Consider the following 10,223-nt stretch of genomic DNA (forward strand, 5'->3'; position numbering starts at 1 on the left):
TCTTTTCACATTGTTGAATGTTTTGGCAATATTCACATGGACCAACATGTTATATGTGTACATTGTTCTGAATACATGGGGACGCGTTGTGTTTAGGCACTCTAAATAGAAACGTAGTCCGGGGGATGACCCGAGCGAGCCCGGCTCCATGATGCTCTCCTCCCTGAGAGGGAGCAAGTGGCTGCGCGAGGAGACTTGGCACCGAGACGCTGCGCCGTCTCGTCTCCGTGCAGCAGTCACGTTGGAGCGGTGCGATGTGGAGGTGGACAAGCCCCAGGCCCAGGAAGCCTAGTGCGCAGCCGCAGCATTCAGAATGACAGACGCACTGTATCACGCTCCCCCTTAATGTCCTCACGACCCCGCGGCGAACCCTGTGCATGACCCCGCGCGGACACCGTGGCCTTTGAGTCTGGTGTTGCGGCAGAAGGAACACATAGAGGTTTAAAGATGTATAAAAAAAGGAAAAGAGGGAAAAGGGTCAGAGCCAAGGGTCTCATTGTTTTTTTGAAAAAGTATAGCTACGTGATTTATTATTTTATACAAATGCCAATGTTTTTGCTTGGATTCTGAATCCTAGGTATTTTTGTAGTTTGACTTTCTTGAAGAAATGTTACTTTCTTGGTTCTTGTTGTTCTGAGTTCGTACTCATGGTTGATGCACTTATTGTAAGTCACTTTATATAAAAGCATCTGCTAAATGACATGTAATGAAATGCAATATATTTTTTTAGGATACAATGGGCTTAGGCGCATACGTATAATCTATTGAAATATGTGTTTTATTGCCTGAAGACAGACACACGAGCAGATGGGGTGGGCTTCGTGGGTTTTCTAAATGAACCTTCCCAGCTGAATTTACCTTGAGGTTTTGATATTAATGTTTCAGTTCATAAAATACTAATGATGTATCATGAATGTACAGTGGGAGGTAAGTCTATATGAGGGAATATATTTCGATAGCTGCAAATGTGTAATGCCATGGCATCTCAGTAATTGATTTCATAGATTTGTCGGTTTAGCACACCGATCACAGACATCTTGTGTCTGTTTGATACATAGGGGTACTTCATGTAACCAATATGTGTGTTTCCATCGCTCTATTTAACCTTGTTGTTGTTCTATCACATTGAATTTGCATGGCTTAATGACATTGCGATGCTTTCAGGGGTGTTAGCCTGGAGCTGCACATTTTAACCAACCTGATTGCCCTTTCTAAACAAACACACACAGCAAGGATGTGTTACTGAACACTAGTATGAGCAACATTGTATGACTTCCCCTAATAAATAGTAATATATACAATTGGATTCAATTGAATATTTGTTTTTCTGTTTTTGTTACTGATATGAATGGCTAAACTAATGTTTGATATTGCATCATATACGTCTATATACATTTTTCTTTGATTCAAGATTTCACACGTTTTTTTATTGAAGCATTTAATAGAATGGATACACCTATGTGGTAGAGCCTTACTTAGATAATCCACTTACACAAGTTCAAAGAGTATTTGCAATAATAATAATAATTGCAATTGTTTATTTCACCTTGTTCAAGGACAACACAATTATTCTCAGAATATGTCGGTATGTTCATGATTAGTCACATTTGGAGATAATCTGTTGAACTTCTTTGAATCTCAACTAATACGCTGTTAAAACATATTTCTTCGGCAGGCGTTCCCACAATCTAAACTATCTAACAATAAAAAATAACATTAATCTTTGAATTATACATGTACCTATAGAGGCGCTGCCCTTTACATATATTTACTTCTTATTTTGCTGTGTCCGGGATGTTTATGGGCGTCAGCTTTTTGGTACTGCGTGTTCAGCATGTTTTCAAGAAGGAAGGTATAAAAATGTTGGATACATCGGCAATAAAAAAGTTAAAATAAAGGTAATATAATGCCAGTGAGTGAATCTGGGGTTGGCTTTCTCTTTGTCTGCCATGTGTGATGCTGCAGGTGGCAGGTGGCGTTCAAGTTGCGATCAGGGGGCGTTCAGGTGGCGTTCAGGGGGCGTTCAGGTGGCGTTCAGGGGGCGTTCAGGTGGCGTTCAGGGGGCGTTCAGGTGGCGTTCAGGTGGCGTTCAGGGGCCGTTCAGGTGGGCGTGCGCTTCGGGTTTCGTTGAGCCGGGTGGAGGAGGTTAAAACTTTGAATGTTGGGTCAACATGAAGCTCAAGTTGAAATTGATCCCTCAACTTAATTGTGAGTTATGTATTTTCATGTTTTCATTTATTGAGTGCTACTACAACACATAACTGGTGGAACTCGCGCAAAAAACAACTGTCCGGGAAATTTCAGCAGCTCAGTACACTCCCGGTATAGCTTTGGTACAGCACCACTGGTCAGAGACATTTTAATTTGGTTAAGAGCAAGCACATGTAACCGAAATACATTTTTTATTATAATTCACTCTATTACAGAGTTCTGCTCTGGATATCAGGCGAGTTAACTTGTGTTGCGTTCATGTAAATCATGAGAAACTGCTACAAATGAGGAGATTATAATGTCACAAAATGAAGTCCGGGCGGGGGGAAAGGACGCAGATAGGTGGAATGTATTATTCAAATCCTCCATTTACTGGCTAAGCCAATTTGATGCTGAGGAAAGTAGCTGGCAGTAATTCAAGGGGAAGAGATGGCGACTGCCGGCTGATGTAATGGAATATCTGCTGTCAGGGAAGTGCAGCACATCCATCTTACTGGCTAAGCAGTGGGACCGACACCTACAGCCACTTCACCAACCATGAAGTTATGTGGGAGACATAGGAAGCCTTAGTGGGAGAGGCTTGTTGACGTCTAACAGCCCAACTAACGCACCTTGTTGGCGACCACACCAAACAGATGCAATGATGCCTTTCGGAAAGGTATGCAGCGAATGCAAATGATACCTACGTCTCTTCTGCTGTTGGCCCAGCCTTCGCTGCCATCAGCCCCGTTCACATCAAATATCAGATGGGTGAATATCTGGAACAAATGTCAATGTAGTGAAGAACAGCTGCTTTTAAAAATATACGGGCATATGTGGATGCAAATTAGAGCTGCGCCAATTAGTCGACTCCAGTCAAACCTCTGAGTTATTCAGTTCGAAGATTCTGGAAAAGCGTCAAGTCATCACATTTTAGATGTTAAAACCAGGAAGTGTTTGGCAATTTAAAAAAAGGAGACTCGTCAATCACTTTAAAAGGTTTTGATAATTATCGATTGAGCATTATCTTGAGGGCTGAGGCCTACGCATTCAAAAGGGATCGCACTTTCAAACGAGGGACATCAGGATCATGACAGGGTAAATGAAACAGTGTATTCAAGATGTTAGTCTGATTATATAATATCCTTTCCTCTATCTCTATTTGGAAGAAAAGAAAACTCAATATTAATGTCCCTCCAATTAGAGAAGGTTTCATTTTGAATCGTGGAAATTATGGAAATATGGTAAATTACAGAGCCCTCAGATATGCACCTTCCGACTATGTAAGATGTGAGTTCTCAGTTGCATTCCACCATTGAATATTAACTCAGCAATATGCATTTCCAAAGCCTCTGCATGTGATGGCTTCATCTAGAATTCCATTGAGTGGACAATAACAAGCGGCGACACGAGGACACAACAGAGCTGTGAAAAGGAGAAATGTGTTTTACCGTAACCGCTGTGAGCTGCACGGCAGTAACTAAAGAATTACAATGAGCAAACGAGCTCTGAAGAATAATTTGCATAAACACTAGGTAGAGCGCTGAGTGGGACTGGGGCTACGACACAGATCCCATGGCCACGAGCCTTTGTGGGAGTACCATTTGCATTCATTTAAATATTTAGTCAGCACAGACAAACTGCTTGAGAAGATAATTTACACTCACAAAAAAGTTTCATATTGCACCCGGAGGGGACTTGCAGTCGTCACTGAGCTTTTCATTTTGCCCATTGAGCTAGTTAAACGTGTATTTTGTTCTTTCTGCTGAAATATCAATACCTGTCGCCTAAGACGAGGAGACATGTTTGAGGTGTTATCCTCCGATCAGGGGGAGGGACATGTCGCTTAAGCCGAGGTATTAACCCGTATTAAGTGTATTGTCTCTCTTGCTTTGCCTCATTAGGGACCGGTCGAGATGTCAGACGTACCTCATAATCCGAGATGTCAAATTTACACTACCGTTCAAAAGTTTAGGGTCACCCAGACAATTTCGTTTCTTCCATGAAAACTCACACTTTTATTTATCAAATGAATTGAACATTTCATAGAACATATCGTCAAGACATTGACAAGGTGAGAAATAATGATTCATATTTGAAGTATTAATTTTGTTCTACAAACTTCAAGCTCAAAGGAAGGCCAGTTGTATAGCTTATATCACCAGCATAACTGTTTTCAGCTGTGCTAGCATAATTGCACAAGGGTTTTCTAATCAGACATTAGTCTTCTAAGGCGATTAGCAAACACAATGTACCATTAGAACACTGGAGCGATAGTTGATGGAAATGGGCCTCTATACACCTATGGAGATATTTCATTAGAAACCAGACACTTCCACCTTGAATATTAATTTACCACATTAACAATGTATAGAGTGTATTTTTGATTAATTTAATGTTATCTTTATTGAAAAAACAGTGCTTTTCTTTGAAAAATAAAGACATTTCTAAGTGACCCCAAACTTTTGAACGGTAATGTACCTCATCATTCCACCGAGAGGCCGGAAAAAAAATTACCGCCAGGGTCATACGTGCTCTGTAATTTTGAGAAATGATGTCCTCCCCGCCTCCGGTATGTTTCCTGTGAAGATACGTGACAGCTTGTGTATACCGGGAGAGACAGACAGCACACAGTGGAGAGAAAAAAATAAGCGTGGGCAAACTCAGCCAACACTCGACGAGGAAGGGCCGGGGCCCCGTGGTGACTGCCTCAGCCTGACCGGTGGGATGAACACAACCACCTACACTAAAAGCCTCACAAAAGAGACACGGCTATTCCAACAGCTGTGACATGAAGCCCCGTGACTCCGTGACTCTGGAATGAACGAGGTTTATTTACCGTCTGAAGATGGAAAGAAAAGCTGAGAATACCTGATGTCGGTACTCCCAGGTCTCCCAGCTGAGCTCCTCCTGGTTGAGAGGTCAGAGGTCGCCCACCCTCCCTTCAACCAGGGGAACGGAGCTGTGTGTCTGTAAATAGTGTCCGGCTCATATTGGTACCCTTACAGGGAATGCACGGTGGAATTATTTTGCCTGGGATGCAAGACATATATAACTAGAATGGGCACTCGGTAGAGCGCATGCCTTCGCATATCACAAGATTGGGCATTGAATTATGAACATGTTGGCATTAGTTGCATGCCAATTGGACAAAAATGTATCGTACTATGGTAAAAAAAAAGATGTTGACCTTTCCATGACCTTGACATTGACCTTTGACCCGATTGATCCCAAAATCTAATCAACTGGTCCCCGGATAATAAACAATCATCCCACCAAATTTCATGCGATTCGGTTCAATACTTTTTGAATTCTGCGAAAGATTTTGACCTGTTCATGACCTTTGACCTTGACCTTTGACCCGATCGATCCCAAAATCGAATCAACTGGTCCCCGGATAATAAACAATCATCCCACCAAATTTCATGCGATTCGGTTCAATACTTTTTGAATTCTGCGAAAGATTTTGACCTGTTCATGACCTTTGACCTTGACCTTTGACCCGATCGATCCCAAAATCGAATCAACTGGTCCCCGGATAATAAACAATCATCCCACCAAATTTCATGCGATTCGGTTAAATACTTTTTGAGTTCTGCGAAAGATTTTGACCTGTTCATGACCTTTGACCTTGACCTTTCACCCGATCGATCCCAAAATCTAATCAACTGGTCCCCGGATAATAAACAATCATCCCACCAAATTTCATGCGATTCGGTTCAATACTTTTTGAATTCTGCGAAAGATTTTGACTGTTCATGACCTTTGACCTTGACCTTTGACCCGATCGATCCCAAAATCTAATGAACTGGTCCCCGGATAATAAACAATCATCCCACCAAATTTCATGCGATTCGGTTCAATACTTTTTTAGTTCTGCGAAAGATTTTGACCTGTTCATGACCTTTGACCTTTGACCCGATCGATCCCAAAATCTAATCAACTGGTCCCCGGATAATAAACAATCATCCCACCAAATTGCATGTGATTCGGTTCAATAGTTTTTGAGTTTTGCGAATAACACGCATACAAATAAATAAATAAATACACGGCGATCAAAACATAACCTTCCGGCATTTTCAATGCGAAGGTAATAAAAAATGGCTAAGTGCCTGTGTGCCTGCTCTGGTCATTTTTTTCAAAAACCTCCTCCTACATTTGTTTTGAAGCAAGAGGGGAAATATACGTATATTTTATTTTACGCCCATCACCGAGGGGGAAATGGCTCTACATGCATGATTCAGAGGCGTGTTCGGCGCCGTGGGCTCAGTTTATTCCCAGCCGACAAGCAGAATGACACGAGTCGGATTTGAAGTTATGTGACAGACTCATGCAATTTGTAAACATCGTATAATTCGACACTGACGTCAAAGCAAAGTGCTTTCTTTGCACGTTCTTCTCCATCGAGCTGATGACAATAACTGTGCCTGCTTCATTAGGAGCCCTACAATGGGGAACATTTATTCAGATTTCTGCCTAGTAATGATTTCATATACGAGATGAGTGGCTTTGGATGCAGCGTAAATGTTACAATACCTCCGTATTTGAATTATTCAAATTTGAGAGTGCTCTGAAAGAAGAGCAATCCCCTTACTCGGGCGTTTTATTAACAGGCTTGGCTGCACGCCTGTGAAGCCACGAGATCGTCTGACGCGATGCCGTCGTTTATACAGTCGGCAGTGATCTCACCTGTCTGCACACATACTGGCAGACGCGCGTCATGCCCCAAAGGGGTAAAATAACAAGTTAATTATTCATCTGGTGGAACCGATGCCGTCTTTCATCATCTGTCTTGAGAAACATCTCAACCAGACAGTACAGATATGCAGTATATCTATACGGAGATGCACAAGATGGGAAATCCTCCTTCAATATACACTTCCTCGGGTCCTGAGCAACACACCTGCCATGACACACACAGTCGTGGTTACACCCCAACTAAAAGGACCCCAAACAACTATTGATGTATGATGTTTAGTTTTGAAATATATTGAATTATGTTACTTTTATAACTCATTTTTACCAGAAAATGACTTACAAAAAGCCCTCAGAGCATGTTAAAGCATGCAACTCAACTGTATATTACTTACTGTGTACTTCTACTTCAGATGAAAACATGAAGTATTATTCAGTAAACTGTTCAGCATCGTATTAAAATGAAAAGCTGAAGTACATTGTGCCGATAATGCTTCTCTTTCACTCTTCACTTCAGGAGAAATTTGAATGCTGGACTTTATTCAATTCAATTCAATTTATTAAGCATCACCCAATATCACAAATTACAAATTTGCCTCAGAGGGTTTTTACAATCTGTACACATACGACTTCCTCTGTCCCGGGACCTCACATCACTTCAGCAATGCTGTATAGCATTCTCCTCAGTGATTGTGTAAATACTTATTGTTTTTTATGTGTTTTTTTTTATGATTTCATGATGAGGCCAGTATTTTACCGTAACCTGTATGTTTATTGCTTTTTTATTATGTTACTGTGTTAACCTCTCTCTCCTTTAGTGAAGGCTGTAACATCTGGCCACAGGGACCACAGTTGAAATTCAGCCCTAGCTAACGTTGACACATGTACCCCTGGGTTGATTAATGTGTACGGTCCCTGTACAAATAAATGAAAAAATGAAAAATATCGTTTTAATATTAATAGTTAATATTTTTCCCTCAGAAAAAGAGGTTTGGAGTGGCCTCCCTCGCAATGAGAAACATCTGTGCATCCCCGGTAATGCTCGTGCATTACGACTCGTCTGAACTTACTTTGATTGCAGATGTGACAAGTGGAGATAATCCCACGTCACTTTGTGAAAGAGCCGCCGCTCTCAGGGGAAAACACTTTGAATCAGGCGGCGACGTCGCTGAGGGGTTCCTCACCGGAGACTCGGAAGAAGCCGAAGGAAAACATACATCACAGGAAAGTTCAGTTTGTATTCTTCAGGGTGAAAAGTAAAGTAAGACGTTGCTTGCCCGGGGGCTCCAAGTAATTAAATTTGCACCTAAAAAACACACCAAAGTCGATCAGAAACAAATACATATTAATAAATAATACATGATCATAATAGTATCAAGTCACACTGGTGAAAAACACTCTGATTCCAACCTGCTTCCAGTTGGATATCGACTTCATGGGAGGAAAATGAACTGCTGGTTCATTTAATAATGTTGTTGATCATATTGAACATGAAATATGAGTCAAATCACTCCCTTCATATCACATGCCAAGTGTGAAGAAGATGAATGGTTCTCGAGATATGTGAAGGATGGACTGACTGACAGACAGGCAGACGGACGGACAGACGGACAGACGGACAGACATGCATACAGACATGCATACAGACAGACGGACAGAGACAGACAGACAGACATGCATGCAGACAGAAAGACACACACACACACACAGACATAAACACACAAACATAGACACATACAGACAGACAGACGGACGGACAGAGACACAGACAGACACACACAAACATACACACATACAGAAAGACATGCAGACAGACAGACGGATGGACGGACAGACAGAGATTCCTTGATGTACAGTGTGTGTGTGATGTAAAAACCACCCTGCTATCCTTAGATGCTCGCTTTTCTTTTCACAGCCATGTTGGCTTCTTCTCAGTCTGCAGTGTTTATGCTAAGCTAGGCTAACCAGCTCGGCAAAAAAACTTAAATATGCGTATTTTCCCAAAATGACTACCGCCATTAATTTGTGTAAGTCTAAGTTCATCAAACTTAATGGGTGAAAACAACAAATAAACCCATTATGGCAATAATATATGTATACAATCTCATAACATTCCTCATCCTACGCAGTCTTTCGCTCTTGTTGTTTTGTTTTTTTCATTCACAACATCTGACTCATGAAACAGCCTGCAAACACACTGATGGAGGGTCAGGGTCCAGGGAAGTGGACTCGGGCACATGAGCGGTATATTCTCATCAATCTCGGGTGCTGGTACACCGCGGCCGCCGCCGCCGCCGGTGTCCGCAAGGCCCGTTAACAGCGAGGCGCCCACCAGGCTGCATCTGTCTGACTGCAGCCAGGGAGCCGGGGCCTCCCAGTGCCCCATCCATAAGAGAGCCGAGCCCGGCAGGCGGCCCACACAGGCGCTGTGCGTACCGACAAAAGGACATCCGCCCACACCGTGTTGTGTGAACGATTCCCTCGCTCACGTCACGGAGAAGAAACGCAGAGCAGATTGCAAAGTGTACCGTCGGTGGAGGTCGGAAAGCGTCGAGACGAAATACTCAGCTCCCGCAAAACTTTTCATTACTTTGTACTGCGGCGATTTCGTGAAAATAAAGAGAGGGGTGGGGGTGGGGTTAAAGGTCGTGAGCGGGCTTTTGATTTCTGGCAGATGGTGCACGCAACAAGGGATTGTTTTGATAAGCTGCGGCTCAAAGGGCTTCTTTCTTTTGAGGCGAGAAGAGGGCAAAAGGAAGAGCACTCACACGCGGCGGCCGCACGCTCGGCAGGTGGAGGTGAAACCACAACGGGATAAAAGTATGACCCTCACACACACACACACACACACACACACACAAATTGCATGAGCCTACACATTTTTCGTTGTGTATGGCGGACATTTTCATCCGTGTTTTGATGGACAGCAAAATCCATCATCTTATTATTAGCATGACATGTTAACGACTGCTCATCAACACAGGGATGTATTCATGAACTCCGACTAGATTGCGTATTATTTGAAATAACTTCAAGAATCAATACAGGAACGATGATTCAATCTCTCTCTGCAGGAGAACTTTTTAGTGTCATCCAGACCCGCGTGGTTTCATGAGCGGTAAACCGTCGTCATCCACAGCGGCGGTTTTGATTGAATATGCAAAGAAGTTGCGCAACACAGCAGCAAGCTTAACTCATTAGCATTCAGCTTCATGCCATATGGATGCGCACCTTTTATATTAGCCAAGTCATCCAAAATATTGGATACAACCATTTGCTGTGCCCTCCAACTGGATTGCCAAGTTTAACACCTCAGGGCTTTTAAAAAATAAAGTTGT

Source organism: Pseudoliparis swirei, chromosome 23 (assembly GCF_029220125.1).
Source record: "Pseudoliparis swirei isolate HS2019 ecotype Mariana Trench chromosome 23, NWPU_hadal_v1, whole genome shotgun sequence".
NCBI classification, from domain to species: domain Eukaryota; kingdom Metazoa; phylum Chordata; class Actinopteri; order Perciformes; family Liparidae; genus Pseudoliparis; species Pseudoliparis swirei.